Consider the following 16,704-nt stretch of genomic DNA (forward strand, 5'->3'; position numbering starts at 1 on the left):
GCAAGTTGCCTACGTCCACGGGGCAAGGAGGGGGGAGTTCTTCCACTAGAAATCAAGAGAATACAAATAGGGTTACAAATCTCTCAGACCAAACCCTAAAACAAAACTCTAGATCTCTCAAAGCTCTCTCACAATTGGATGCAATGATTCTCTCTCTTTGGCTGCTCAAATTCGTCCAACCTCTACCCTAAACAAACAGGTTTAGGTATATATAGAACTTACAAAACGAACCGGGTCGAAAACCTGGAAAAACTGATATCCGCTTCGTCGGTCGACCGGCCCGGTCGACCGCGATCAATTCCGGTCGACCGGCCCGGTCGACCGATCACCATCCAGCAGAAGCCCCAAAAATCCAGAGAGCCGTCGGTCGTCCGCACCGGTCGACCGAAACATCTGCGGTCGACCGGGCCGGTCGACCGACCTCCTTCCAGACGCACAGGAACATATAATCTCTGTCCTCAACTGAAACAGGTGACATCAACGCTGAAAGCTTGAAGTGGGGAGCCAATGGTGTGCTAACTGCTTTTGCATTGCCATCAAAGCTGAATTTCTTCAACATCTTCTGCAAGTAGCTCTTCTGTGTAAGCTTCAATTTCCCCTTCACCCTGTCTCGCTCGATCTCCATACCCAATATCTTCTTTGCCTCTCCAAGATCCTTCATCTCAAACTCGGATGATAACTCCTCTTTCAGCTTTCGAATAGCCGAAGAATTCCTGGAAGCAATAAGCATATCATCAACATATAAAAGCAAATATATGAGCTCACCATCCTGTAGCTTGTGCATATAAACACATGGGTCATATGGGCTCCTTGTGTACCCTCGGCCAATCATAAAGCCGTCGAATCTCTTATACCACTGTCTTGGTGACTGCTTCAAACCATAAAGAGACTTCTTCAGCTTACAAACCAAATTTTCCTTTCCTGCAGCTTTGAAACCCTGTGGTTGTGTCATGTAGATCTCCTCATCTAAATCACCGTGTAGAAAGGCTGTCTTCACATCCATCTGGACCAAATCCAAATCCAACTGTGCCACCAACGCCAATAAAATCCGAATCGACGAATGCTTCACAACGGGTGAAAATACCTCGTTGTAATCAATGCCCTCAAGCTGTGCATATCCCTTGGCAACTAATCTGGCTTTGAACCGAATGTCCCCAATAGAAGATCCCTCCTTCTTCGCATATACCCACTTGCAACCAATAGCTTTCTTACCCTTAGGTAGATGTGCAAGTGTCCAAGTGTCGTTCTTCTGAAGAGACCGCATCTCCTCCTCCATAGCTTCCCTCCACCTGATCGAATCGGGGCTAGACTCTGCCTCCCTGAATGTGGCTGGAACCATATCATCAACGACCTCCACTGATAATGCATATGCGACCATGACATCATTATACCTAGCTGGCCGACGAATCTCTCTCCTCGGTCTATCTGCTGCAATGGTCCTCTGAACATGACCCTGTTCCTGAGTCCCATGATCTACTGTATCCTGTATCTGCCCATCTGTCATCTCATCTCCTCCCAGTGTCACCTCTGTAGGAGCCTCAATGGATACAGTGTTCTCTGGAGTGGGTGGAGTCACATCATCCTCCACCTGCTGCGATATCTCTCCTGTCTGGTCTCCCTCCACCTGCTGAGGGGTTCGAGGCCTCATCATGTACGCCTCGTCAAATGTGACATCTCTGCTAATAACTATCTTCTTGTCCTGTGGATCCCATAACTTGAAGCCTTTGACTCCATCTCTAAATCCCACAAAGACTGCTTTCCTCGCTCTCGGATTTAATTTACCATCACTGACATGATAATAAGCTGGACACCCGAATATCCGAAGCGACTCATAGTCACTAGCCTCCGAACCAAACCAACGCTCCAAAGGAGTCTTCCCGTCTATCGCAGTGCACGGCAACCTGTTCACAAGATGGCTCGCATAAACCAACGCCTCGGCCCAAAAAGATCTAGGCAATCCACTCTGCGTCATCATACACCGCACCTTCTCCAGCAAGGTACGGTTCAATCTCTCAGCCACCCCGTTCTGTTGCGGTGTCTCTCGAACTGTGAAGTGTCTTCTAATGCCGTGATCCCGGCAAAACTGCAGAAACGGATCACTCTTGTACTCTCCACCGTTATCTGAACGTAGAGTCTTCACCTTTCTACCTGTCTGCAGCTCCACTTTCTTTTTCCACTCCACAAAAATATCCAGGACCTGATGTTTATGCTTCATCGGGTATACCCAATTCCTCCTGGAATAATCATCAATGAAAGTGACAAAATAGTTGGCCCCACCAAGAGATGTGTTCTTGGAAGGACCCCAAACGTCCGTGTGAATATAATCCAATGTACCTTGGGTGTTATGAACAGCGGTGCCGAACTTCACTCTAGTCTTCTTCCCAAGTACACAATGCTCACACAATTCCATCTTGCAGGTCTTAGCACCTTTCAATAGCCCCTGTTTAGCCAATGACTGTAGGGACTTATCTCCTGTGTGTCCAAGTCTCATGTGCCATAAGGTGGTAGTGTCCTCCTCTGTAGTGATAGAAGCTGCCAGACCCCCTGTAACTGTCTTGCCCTTCAAGTAGTATAGGTAGTTTTCCCTGACACCTCGCATCACCACCATAGAACCCTTCGTGACCTTCACTGTAGCATCCTCTAAGATCACTCGATATCCTGCTGCCTCCAAAGTCCCAAGAGAAATGATGTTCTTCGTCAACTGCGGCACGAACCTCACTTCCTTCAATTCCCTCACTACACCATCATGCATCCTGATCCGGACTGAACCAATACCACCAATAGGGCATACGTGATCATTACCCATAAGCACGACATCCCCTCTTTCCAGCTCCTCAAAGCTAGAAAACCACTCCCTCTTAGGGCAGATGTGATATGTAGCTCCCGAATCCATCATCCACTCCGTGGAATCCGCATAGCAAACCGACGGTAAAGCAGGGCATGAATAGCCTGAAGAATCTGAATCTGAATGCTCACCAATAGCTTTTGCAACATTCACTTCTGAAGCTTGTGCAGCTTTCCCCTTATTCTTTCCGGCTTTTTCTTTCCACTTTGGGCAGTCAATCTTCCAATGTCCTTCTTCTTTACAATACCGACATTGATTTCTACCAACACTCTTATAGGCACTCCTATTCTTTGACTTTGAGCGGTTGAACTGACGACGGTTTGGATCTCGGCCTCGAACTGCTAACGCATCTCCCGATGCCTTCTCGGAGGGTTCACCATCACTCTTCCTCAACTCATAGTTCACCAAAGCTGAGGTCACCTCCTTGTAGCTAACTGTAGTTCTTCCATTGATCATAGTGAGAACGAACGTACCATAATCATCTTCGGGCAACGAACACAGAAGTAGCATCGCCTTGTCTTCATCCTCAACTATAATATCAACATTGGCCATATCTGAAAGTAGCTTAGTGAAATTGTTGACATGCTCCCTGATGGAAACCCCTCTCTTCATCTTGAACTGGTAAAATCTCTTCTTCAAGTGAAGCCGATTCTCAATGCTCTTCGTAAGATATTTCTCATTGAGTGTTTCCCACATCTTCTTCGCCGACGTCTCGTTCATAACATCATAAATAAGATCCGGCGTCAAGCATGACCTAATAACACCACAAGCTCTACTGTTCATCTTTCTCCAAACCTTATCCTCCAACTCAGCGGGTTTCTCTTTTAACTCAAGAGTCTCCTCCAAATTCTGTGCATCCAAAGCATCCATCACCTGACACCTCCACAATCCAAAATTGATCTTGCCATCGAACTTCGGAACATCAATCTTCGTGTTATTGATGCTCAGACTCTGTATCGCCTTTGTTAGAGACGAACCTGACGTGCTTGCATCTCCCATGTTGTCGATCTAGCTCTGATACCAATTGTTGTGCGTGGCGGAAGCTTTCTAGGACAACACGAACAATAACTCGAACTAAAACCACAAACAATATGCAAACCACAATCACAGCAAGAACACACAATTTACGTGGTTCGGCAAGTTGCCTACGTCCACGGGGCAAGGAGGGGGGAGTTCTTTCTACTAGAAATCAAGAGAATACAAATAGGGTTACAAATCTCTCAGACCAAACCCTAAAACAAAGCTCTAGATCTCTCAAAGCTCTCTCACAATTGGATGCAATGATTCTCTCTCTTTGGCTGCTCAAATTCGTCCAACCTATATCCTAAACAAACAGGTTTAGGTATATATAGAACTTACAAAACGAACCGGGTCGAAAACCTGAAAAACTGATATCCGCTTCGTCGGTCGACCGGCCCGGTCGACCGCGATCAATTCCGGTCGACCGGCCCGGTCGACCGATCACCATCCAGCAGAAGCCCCAAAAATCCAGAGAGCCGTCGGTCGTCCGCACCGGTCGACCGAAACATCTGCGGTCGACCGGGCCGGTCGACCGACCTCCTTCCAGACGCACAGGAACCCTTATGCACGAATGCGGTCGACCGGACCGGTCGACCGCCGCCTGTTTTTCCTGATTCTGCTGCTGATGCTGAAATTCCTTCAAAGGTGGGAGCGAGGGGGAAGGAGTGGCAGCAGAGAGGAGGCGACGGTACCAGGAGATGGAGGGCGAGATTGGCATCTCGGTGGAGCGGGTGTCGGAGTGGGGAATGACAGCAGAGATTGAGGGAGAGAGTGATACAGAGGTTGAGAAGTTGGGAATTGAGGAATGAAGTTAGTAAAGCTAGAGTTTTTTTACCCAAATATTTGGGTTTTGGGTTGGTTAGCGTTTACGGGTTTTGATGTATAAATGGATCTCAATCTTTATGTTAATTGAATTGCGGATATCCGTATATGAATCCGCAACCGAATCTTATACTCATATCCTTATCTGAATCCGTATCCGAAAAAAATCAAAACTGGATCCGTATCTAAATCTGTATCTGAATCCACAACTGAACCCTACACTCATATCCGTATCTGAATCCGACTCTGAAAAAACCGAAATTGGATCCGTATCTGAAATTGTATCCGTCTGGTTTTAAAAATAGCTTACCATAATAGTATTCGTTCGGATACGGAGGCAGATCAGTCAGATAAAACCAAATCGTTTGGCACCCCTACCTATAAGGCCTTTTGTTTAACTTGCCCATCTCTCTCTGTCTCTCTCTCCCTGTCTCTCTCTCTACCCTCCTCTACCGTGTTGATTTATTCTATTTTGAATTAATCTTTTCATTAAATTTTTTTTATTGTATTTAATTTTTTACATTCCATTTAATAATAGGAAATTTTTTAAAATGGCCTTTTTTAAAAAATTATTAGCAAAATCAACCTCTTTTTCTAAAAGAGGTCGACTTTAAAAAATTTAGTAGTCTCGTGTATTTACTTCTCCTTAATTAAACCTTAAGCATTTCGGCAAAAAATACACGAGACGACCATTTCAGATTAACCATAATTAGCGACCACTAATTACACAGGACTAATAATCCCGTTATTTTAAAGTCAGTATTTTGTAAAATCAACCTCTTTTTAGTCAAAAAGATCGATTTTGCTAATATTTTCATAAAAGGTTCGGTTTTGCTTATTATTTTTCAAAAATAGTCTTCTTTTTTTAAATTCTCCTTTAAGAATAATATTAACTAGACTATAAACTAGTTTTGTAATATAAGAAACAAAAGTACGCGAGAGGTCCGTACATGAGGGGTCCTTCTTTGTAAATTGCTATATATCATAATTTATAACTTATTAGAGCATCTCCAACAGCTTCTCTAAAATTTTCTCTAAAATGGGGAAGCAAAAGTTATATTCTCCAAATTATTTTTACACCAACTCCAACAGCTTTCCTATTTTGAAGAATCTCTTTTTTCCTCCAAAAATTTGGAGAATGCTGCAGATTTTGGGGAAGCTTCCCTATTTTTTCTCCTCCATCCCTATTTTGGGGAATGAGATGGGGAATCTGTTGGACCAAAAACCTAACTATATTCTCCAAAAGTGAGAAATTGGGAAGCTGTTGGAGATGCTCTTAGGGGCCAGACGCTTCTCTTTCTTATAGTACGAGAGTATTAGAATTTGGATGCCTAATTAATCTGGATCAAGCATGAATACCCAGAAACCAGTTATAATCTAAGGATAAACATCTCTTTGACGCATCGATCATAAATACACCAAAGGCTACTGGATACGTTCTCATCGAGAGAGACCCAAAACTATATATTGCTACGTGATAGAATGAGCTCATTTTACTCCAAGATCACAAGGTTTATACTAGAAGAAATGTTCACAAATGTACTGAAGGAAATTAAGGGAAATGACCATAAGTATATAAAAGCAATCTAAAATGCCTTAATTCTGTAACAAATAGGTTCGATATCTTATTAAGCTTTAATATTTAGTCTACACTACAAGAGCACTGAGCACAAACTCTTTTTTTTTTAAGCAACTACAAGATCACAAACTCTTAGATTAGATTACCTAATCTCTGTCACTTTGTTCGTATATACATTAACATCATGTTGTCTTGTTGTCCAAACTATAAGAAATACATTAATTTACTTGTGGTATGTAGATTAAGGAAGAACTAATCGCCATTGGAATTTTTTTTTTTAAAGAGCTATCGCTACCGCGAAGAGAGGAGACTACGTACAAACAAGACGTGATAATGGAAAAACAAGAAGTATATATGGTTTGAGAATTCATAATACAAGAACATACATGTATGCAAACACATTTTCCAACAAATCAGGAAAATCCATGGATGTTATATATTTGCTTGTGCCATCACAAAGTATGCAGATGAATAGGAAACCTATCAACCCCTAAAACGAGAGATAGTGGTTCCATAGGGAATCTCTTAAGTTGTGATCTCTTTCATTAGGGAATATAAGTGGAGTCTTGAGAGAGAAGAAAGAGAGAACATGTATGTGTGAATTATGATAAAGGACGAGAGAAAATAAAAAGGGCATTTCTGAGCAATTCCCCCTCTTTTTCTTTTCTTTTTCTAGGACCATGAGAAAAAGACGATATTTGATGTCTACATGAGCAATGATCCTGTTCCTATTATAACATCAAATCAGAGAGAACTAAAGTTCTGTTTGTATGGGACTTATCTAGAGAGAAAAGCACTCAATGCTCAAAAGCAGGCCACATGTTTTAAAAGCTCTCTCTCTAAACTAAAGTACATCCACCAAAATATGCTTTTGGTAAGTAAAAATAAAAAACACTGTTGGCCACAGTTGCAAATAAAGACGTGTGAAGCTAATGAATGAAGTAAGATAGAGGTGAAATAATTCAACACTAGGCTACTAATTATGCTTCAAAACTCAATCTAAAGAGTGAGCATGGTTTCATCACAGAGAACCCTGGCATGTCAAACATTGAAATTTTGATAGAACCACCGTGTAGAGCACGTGATTGTAACTGCAGCACCATATTCAGATTAGAAACAAGAGATCTTGTGGGGAAAAAATGAGAAAAAGAAATTGTAACTCCTTTGAGAAAAATGAAATGTGCATTGTAAATAAGTATATTTAGAACCAGTATCATGCATGACATCTACATGTAAACACATCATTTGTGGAAAAAAAATCTAAATGCGCACAACAGAAAGTTGTCGAATATCTTAATTAACCAGAAGAATGCTCGAAATTCTTAACAAATTTCTCATGATAAATTACCAATGTCAAAAACCCTCCAAGATATTCTAATCCTAGAGAGGCTTCCATTAATATCTTGGCTAGTTGCTACTTTTTTTTTTTTTGCAAGTTGCTATACTTATACTAATATTATGTGATGTGTACTTAAAGACTGACATGCAGGGCAATAGGGGATCCAATGGAAAATGGAAGAGAGAGGTTGGACCCCAACGCAATATATTTGTAACAAAGCTAGCAGTTTAATTTCTATCAAGGTTAGCTTTAGCTAAGTATATGCAGATTCTACTCTTGGAAAAGTAGGAAGTTTTTTTCCAAAAAGCAAAATAAAATTAGGTAGGCGGTATTGTGCTTGCCCTTTCTTATAACCAAAGCATACCTTGTCTGAGCGAAAAAGTTCATGTTTTTAAATGTGTGTTGCATGTTTCAACAAAAGCCAACTTTTCTGCCCCTAGATTTGTACAATTCCAAATCCAGTGAGTGGCAAACTAAAGATACATATTTTTTTTTAAAAAAGACAGAAAAAACCTAGAAAAATAAAAACGAGAAAAAGAGCAAGAAATTAGTTGTTACCTTTCCATTGTCTAGTTGTACAAGGCTCTGCTTTTTGCCAATAAATGAACACTCTCCTTTCTATTTATAGACCCCAAAAGGAAGTATTGTACAATGTGAGTTTGGCCTGTAAGAATCTAGGTCTGTGATTCATTTACAGGACCCACACTTGGCTCCCTGTGTGCTTTAAAACCTCTGACTTTCTTTCTTTTTGATGGGTAGAGAGAGAGAGAGAGAGAGGAGGTATGGCACAAATGGTGCACAATGATGATCACCATCAGATTTCCACATTGCTTCTAGAGCTAAATATTAATCAGATATGGACAAAGATGTCAGCAAATGTTTTAATTTGGAGATTTATATAACTTAGTGGGTCAACCAAAATTTGTTGACCTGAGAATTTCCTCATATAGGAGATCCATCATCTTAATGATTTATCAAATTCAGACCGGTACCACACGGGCGGTGTTAATACATTTCTTATCTATGGTTACTGAGAAAAGTTGGAAATGCATATATATACACATGCACATGCGAGGTATTAATCACGTATAAATGTTGGTATGGATTTGATTTTACCTTAACGGGGGATATGGCCCATATAAACCGAATGGGAGAAAAATTTCCACGTAGACGGACCCCCAAAATTTTAGGATAAAGGTTTTGTTGCTGCTGCTGTTGTTGTTAAGCTGAAGTTTTAACTCGAATTGGGCGATTAAAACACCATTAGTTGCACTTATAGAAGATACTGGAGGCCCATGTTTCATACTGTGCTAATAGGCAATTAAATTGGATGGTCGAGCCTAAGGACATTGGCCCATTTTTAATCAAGCCATGCGTTTTGATCTTTTGATTTTAAAAACCCACAACAATAGAAATTGGCTCAAGAACTGAGAAGGTTTACTAGAGAAAGAAGCATTTAACCCTGTCCCTTTAGTCTTCCACGCTACTCTTAGATGAAAATTGTTGTTGGTGAAATCTATGCAAAAGAAAATAAAAAAGACAAAGGCAGAAATAAAAATAAAAATTACAGACCTTCAATCCACCGACTAATCACAATGTCCCTAAGTCTGATGCACAACATTACATTACAGCAGAAGTTAGTTTATCTTGAAAATGGTTATTTTACAATAATAGGCCACAAAGTCTGCAGGTGTAGATTTTCATTTCCTTTTCTTTTAATTTTCATGTTCTCTAAGGAAATAATAATCATAATCATAATTGTTACCATTACCATCATTGTTCTATAAATAAAAGAATCAGTAAGAGGTATAATTTTCATGATCTCCCTTAATGGAGGAGAAATGCCTCCAAGCCTGTGAAATAGCTAAGTTCAAATTGTAATTATTTCATCATGAGCAAAAAATCATTAACATATTACTTCTCTTCGAATAGATAATATGGATAATCTTGTTCATCTCATATTATAAAAGATACATCCTTAAGTTGCACTTACCTTTAATTCTTAGTATTTAATAGCTCAATATAAAATAGTTGTTTGCATATTAATTGGTCCAAAAATTTTCCCTATATCTTCCTCAATATTCTACGGTTACATGGTACCTGTCAAAGCCTTACTTTTAACCACCCTGCTATGATTTCATGAACATTCTCCACAATTTCAACATAATTGATAAGTGACGCTTGCTTGAGTAAAAGATAACTTTCTTATGAATAATCAGTGTTTTCTTCACCTTTTTTATTTTATTTTTTTTATTTTTTTTTATTTTTTTGGTCCGAGTATATCCACATGCGATGTGCTCATATACACATCATATGTCCCATCTGAACGTATACAGATGAAGGATAATAACAAAATCAGATAAATCTAAATATTATTATCATCGACTTACGTGTGCCTCTTCTAATTGTGTTGACTGATGGGCGTAACTTTAAGACAAGAAGGCACCAAATGGATTTGCCATCAATGTCCTGCATAAAGTTCAAGGTTATGTAGTTAGAAGGAAAATATCTAACAACCCTTGTTAAAAGAAGCAAAATTGAGGTTAAGATCCTAAGGTACTTAACACAACTTTTGGGTGCCAATCAGCAGAAAATGAGCATTATCTGTGGGAGACCTTTTGCAGTATCTTAAAGGGTAATTTATCTAAATCAGCCTAAGCTTTGCATGCACGATTGACAGAAAATAACATAGGATTTTAAAATTGAAACCCCCACCCACCCCACCTTGTCTAATTAATTTCTACAAAATTAACTTTGAAATAAAAGCTATATATCAACATCATACACTCGCCCATCACATATATATACTTATATATATATTATATATATAATATATATATATATATATATATATATATATATATATATATATAATAATATAATTATAGAGTAAACTTGTGTCAACTTAAGTGGACGTCCACTAAGTTGCTTAGTCATTGATGATACCTTGATTGAGCTACCATTATGGATGATCCGCTCCGTTGAACTTGATCTATATATTCTAAAATCCCTAACACACCAAATTTTGGGATGAATCCGTCGTGGTTTGACCTTTCATCCACTCGTATCAATTTTAACGGTTTTGAATGAATAGAACTTTTTACATGGCTCGACGGAGGGTCAAACCACGACGGATTCACCCCAAATTTGGTGTGTTGGGGTTTAGAATATGTAGATCAAGTTCAACGGAGCGGATCATCCACAATGTAGCTCAATCAAGTGATCATCAATGACTAAAAAACTTAGTGGATCGTCCACTTAAGTTGACACAATTTTTACTCTATATATATATATAATATATAGATAGATATATATATATATAGTATATATTATATATATATATGAGAATTAATGAGTATCCTTGTCATACGGAGGGGTTTCCTCCTTGACAGCCTCTAAAATCAAATGATTTGAGCGACATTTATGGATGATCCGCTCCGTTAAACTTGACTACATATTCTAAAACCCAAACAACCAAGTTTGGGGTGATCCGTCGTCGTTTGACCCTCCATCGAGCCATGTGAAAAGTTCTATTCATTCAAAACCGTTAAAATTGATACGAGTGGATGAAGGGGTCAAAACGACGATGGTTTCACCCAAACTTGGTGTGTTGGGGTATTAATATATGTAGATCAAGTCAACAGAGCGGATCATCCACAATGTCACTCAATCATATGATTTTAGAGGTCGTCAAGGAGGAAATCCCTCTCTATGACAAGGATACCCTTAATCTCTCTCTCTCTCTCTCTCTCTATATATATATTATATATATATATAATATATATAATATATATAATATAATTATATATATATTATATCATGAGGGAAATAGAAAGTTTGGTGGACAAAGGTCTCTTGTCCTCTTAAGTTGATATAAGTTCACCTCTATATATATAGCTTTAATCTCACAAGCTAAAGGAAAAAACCCATTGCTCAACCCAAGCATCTCCCTTAACAGGTCAAAATATTTTATGACCCGAGGTTACAATCTCCTGATTATATGATCGTTAACGATCTATGGAATAGTATTTGTGCTCAGGAGAAAAAGCAAATCAGAGTTCATATGACTCATCTAGTCCATCTTCTAAAAGAAAAAGATAAGAAATTTATTAAACAAAATAATCAGTTACAAGAGAGATTTATAGATCTTTCATATGAGATTAATTATCTCTATCCTTATTCCAATAAGGCTGCACTGACATCTAATGAGATGTTTCAAATTCTTGAAATACCAGAATACATCCAATAAAATATCTGCAGAGAGCAATTATGATCCAAAGTAAATATTTTGTCTCAAGACATTCAAAATGTTATTAAGGCAAAAGTTGAAGATGACAATATCGTTTTCCTTCTAAACGATCACAAAGAATTTACACTTCTTACATGTAACTTTCCCAAATTTGCAATAAATCTTCTTGAAATTCCTCTTTATATACCTCATATAGACGCAAGAATTGTCTGTGAATTGAGAATTTCAAGAGAGCCCCTATTTTTCTACTATCCAATGCGGTTAAAGGTTTGCTAACCATTGTCAAGACAGTCATCTTCCTATCTCCAATAAGGCTGGCGCATCTTCAACTTAATATTACGGCTACATTACATGAAAGAAGCGGTTTTGAATATTTTCCAAGCTTACAAATTTGGGAAATTTCTACAATCATCATGCTCCATACTCATAATTGGTTTCATGAAGAATGCTATGATTTAGGGTTGGATCGCTTTCAAAGCACCATCTGGTTCTATAAAAAATTTGAGTATTTAATTAAAGATTATTCATATTATATGACAGATGGACTTCGAAATATCTGCACTAACATTAATATGTGCGAAATTTCTCACACGAGCAGTCAAAGCAATCATTGATCAATGGATGACCAATCCACCATTTGGCCTAGAAACAAGAGAAGCTTATGATATTTTTATAGCGGCAAAATACTACCAAGAAAAAGAATTCAGCCAAGAAGAAGAACTCCACTCTTCAAATGATATATCAATCAACAGTGACCTGGCAGAAGAAATAACACATACATGAGAAAATATGTGACATGCTATTAACTTATGGTAAAAACTCATATATGATTAATTTCAACAACTTAAAAATCAAGTCAATCAACTCTTATCAATATATTTTCCTAGTTTAAAAGTAATTAACTCTTATGCAAATTTTATTCACAGCGAAAAGCAGTAATCTACAACTGCAGAAAAAATGACAGCAGATATAACCGTATACAGTATGCTACATTGGATTCCTACTCTTTGGATACTTAAGCATGAAGATATTTTTGCCAAAATGCTACTCTACAACCTAATTTCTTGTAGGTTTTGACAAATTTGCTTAAATGGGTCCTACAAGTCATGACAAGCATCTTGAAATAGTATTTCCAAAACTCTATAAAAGGGGTAGAAGCTCATGAAGGAGGGGAGGTTTTTTGAAGAGAGAAGTAAGATCCTCTTTAGAATTCCTCTTGTTCTCTCTTTTAGTTTTTTAGTTTGAAGTTTGAGTTTTGCTTTCGAGTTTTCTGTTGAGTGTTTGTAAAATAAGTGTGTACTAGTACTACTACTCAGGGGCAGAGCAGTTCATCACACAGCTCCTAGTTTGTAAGTTTTTAAGTTTACTTTCCGTCAAGTATGTAAGTGTGCCTCTTGTTAATACTACTACTTAGTTTGCTTTGAAATTCTTCATTTTTGTTTTAGCTTCCGTTGTATACTCTTTTGCTTCTGTCTTTACTGTTTTATTGTTTTTCATTTTCTTTTTGATATACATGTGAACGAAAAAGAAGATATAGCTATAAATATTATCTATATCCTCTCCTTCATCCACACAATATTCCCTACGAGCTAGCTCTGCCGTATCAAGACTAAAACAGTCCTAGTCACGATTGATATCAGAGCCAAGTTAGTCGGTGGTGGAGTTGGCCTGAGGTAAGGAAACCTGTCCCCCAGCTCGTTGGTGTATATCCTCGCTTCGTAGTATTGTGGGAAACAACTCCCTTCTTGATATTATTGCTTGATATATGATAAAAAAAATTGTAGACATCTGTAGTAAAAAAAACTACTACAATATTCTATGCTAGGTTCCTAACTGCTTTAATTTTAAGCCTTTTACTATTTATGCTTATTTCTGTAACATTTCTAGTATAATTTAGAACTCTCAGCATATTTTAGTGTTCTTTCTTAGTTCTTTTTTTTCTTACTATAGTCAACACACACACATATATATATACACACACACATATATTTACTTATTTATTTATACACGCATATATACAGGCACACACACATACACAGACACATACACACACAGACCCACACAAACATACATACATACACACACACACATACATACATACATACATACATACACACACACACATCCAGACATACATGCATGCATATATACATGCATACATACACACATACAGACATACATATATACATACATACACATATACACACATACATACATGCAGACATACATACATACATGCAGACATACACACACACACATCCAGACATACATGCATACATACATGTATGCATACATATATACACGCACACATACACACATGCACACGCACACATACACACATGCACACATACACACATATTTACATACACATCATACTTCCTTTAAAAGAGTGAGTTAGGGAAAAACTTTCTATGGACAAAAATACCTTTAAACTTTATTTATATTACATTATTATAATGTAATTTTATCCTAATTAATTTAAATTAATTGTTATAAGCTTCAATTATTCCATTCTAAAAATACCATTGAACCTTTTAGGTATTACATTATTATAATATAATCTTATCCTAATTAATTTAAATTAATAGATATAAGAGTCAATTATTCTATCATACCCTACCTAATACGGAGTTTGGGTAAACTTTTTCATGGACGAAAATACACTTACCCTTTTAGATATTACATTATTATAATATAATTTTATCCTAATTAATTTAAATTAATAGACATAAGCTTCAATTATTCTATCTTAAAAATACCCTTGAACCTTTTAGATACTATATTATTATAACATAATTTTATCCTAATTAATTTCAATTAATAGGTATAACTTATAATAAGCTTCAATTATTCTATCCTATGCAATCAATACGTATGTAAGCTCAGATTTGATTAAGTAAGTAAAAATTTATATAAAGTTATATATTTTAAAGAATTTTTAATAAATCCTCAATAAGTATATTAAAAATTATATTAAGTTATAAATTTAAGCATGTTAAGAATTCTCAAAAGAAACGATTATAATATTTGATTTCAGTATGTTAAAATTTTAATTTTTTTGCTCCATAATTGAAAAGACTTCAAAATATTAAAAAATTTGTAGAAAATATATGATTTAATTATGATCATGTTTTAAGTAATTGAAATATCTTTAATAAGATGCATGTATATTTATTTAATATAAATTATAAACTAGAAAATTTCAAAAATCAAAAATTATTTAATAGAGAAAACTAGATAAAGATTTAAAACTACAACCATCTAACGATTTAAATTTGGTACCTAACAAGTAAAAAAAAACTCTTCATCTTATCATTTGTTTGTTTATATTTAAAATTTAAAATAAAGATAAAAATAATTAGAAAAAAAACTCTTCATCTTATCATTTGTTTGTTTATATTTAAAATTTAAAATAAAGATAAAAATAATTAGATCAATTATAAAATATTCTCACCTTTGTTTGTTTATATTTAAAATTTAAAATAAAGATAAAAATAATTAGATCAATTATAAAATATTCTCACCTCTGAAATTATCTTTATAATTAAGGAGATAAATGTTAATTATATGTTATTAACCGAGATAGAAAATATCCAAAATTCATAAAACTTACCTAATCCTAGAAATCTCTAAAGGACTTCCATAATTTGAAGATTTGATAAAAAAAATTAACTTACAAAATTTTGTAGAAATAACCAAAAGAATATCAGAAATTATATATTTTTTGAAAAAATTCATAGAACTTATAAAAAAACCCAAAAGTATTTAAAATATTAAAAATTTGCAAGAAAATCCTAGATTTTACAAAAGTTATGAAAAAGCCTAGATTTTGCAAACTTGCAGGAATATGCAAAATTACAAACATTTTAAATCTTTACAAAAAATTTGCTAAATTAATAAAACACAAAAACTTAAAAGGTTTATAGAAGAAATAATCCTAACACTTCAAAAAGACCCTTGAAATTTTATTAATTTACAAAAAGTACTCTAGAACTTTAAAAAATTTTGTCAAATAAGATGAATCTTAATAGCAAGTAAATATCATGAAATTTCATAAGTAAGTCCCAAGAATGAACAATATTACAATTGATAGCTCATTATCTGCAGAATAACTTTTCTAATAAGAGCAAACATGTATTCCATTTATTCATAAAATATATACATTATATTACTACATACATGATTTTTTAGTAGCTCCTTAAATCATTAGTATTTTGATATTAATCTCTCAAGTTGCAAAAATATGTAGATATCAGTTCCTATGTTATGTTTATGGTCCAAAATCCTTAATCATGGTTAGGTTTAGACTAACCATAGATGTTTAGCTACTCTCTCAATCGAGGAGTTCTAATAGGCTTTTATGGCCTCTAAAAATAAAAAGAGTTGTTAAAGAAGATGGGTTCACCATTTTATTGGGTCGTTGGAGAAGATGAGTTGTGAAATGAATTCGGATTGGGCCTTTTATTTAGTTTCTTGAGCTTAATGGGTACGAATGTTTTGGGTATTAGGAGTGAGGGCATAATTATTAATTTCCTTAAAAACGTTAAACATAACAGAATATTCCTCATCATTTATAATACCAATTAACTATATGGGAACTCATATCAACATATTTATGCACTTTGAGGGGCTAACATCAAAATATAAAGATTTGAGGGACTAATAGTAAAATACTAATGATATAAGGGACTGATAAAAAAATCCACATGCATGTCTATGTGTGTTTTCGTGTATGCGATAATTAAAACAATTTACGAGATGATGACTACAATAACAACTATGAATTTATCAACCGATCATCAACCCTGATTCACTTGGATATTGTAGACTATTTCTGCTCATTTTATTTT

Source organism: Asparagus officinalis, chromosome 1 (assembly GCF_001876935.1).
Source record: "Asparagus officinalis chromosome 1, Aspof.V1, whole genome shotgun sequence".
Taxonomy (NCBI): domain Eukaryota; kingdom Viridiplantae; phylum Streptophyta; class Magnoliopsida; order Asparagales; family Asparagaceae; genus Asparagus; species Asparagus officinalis.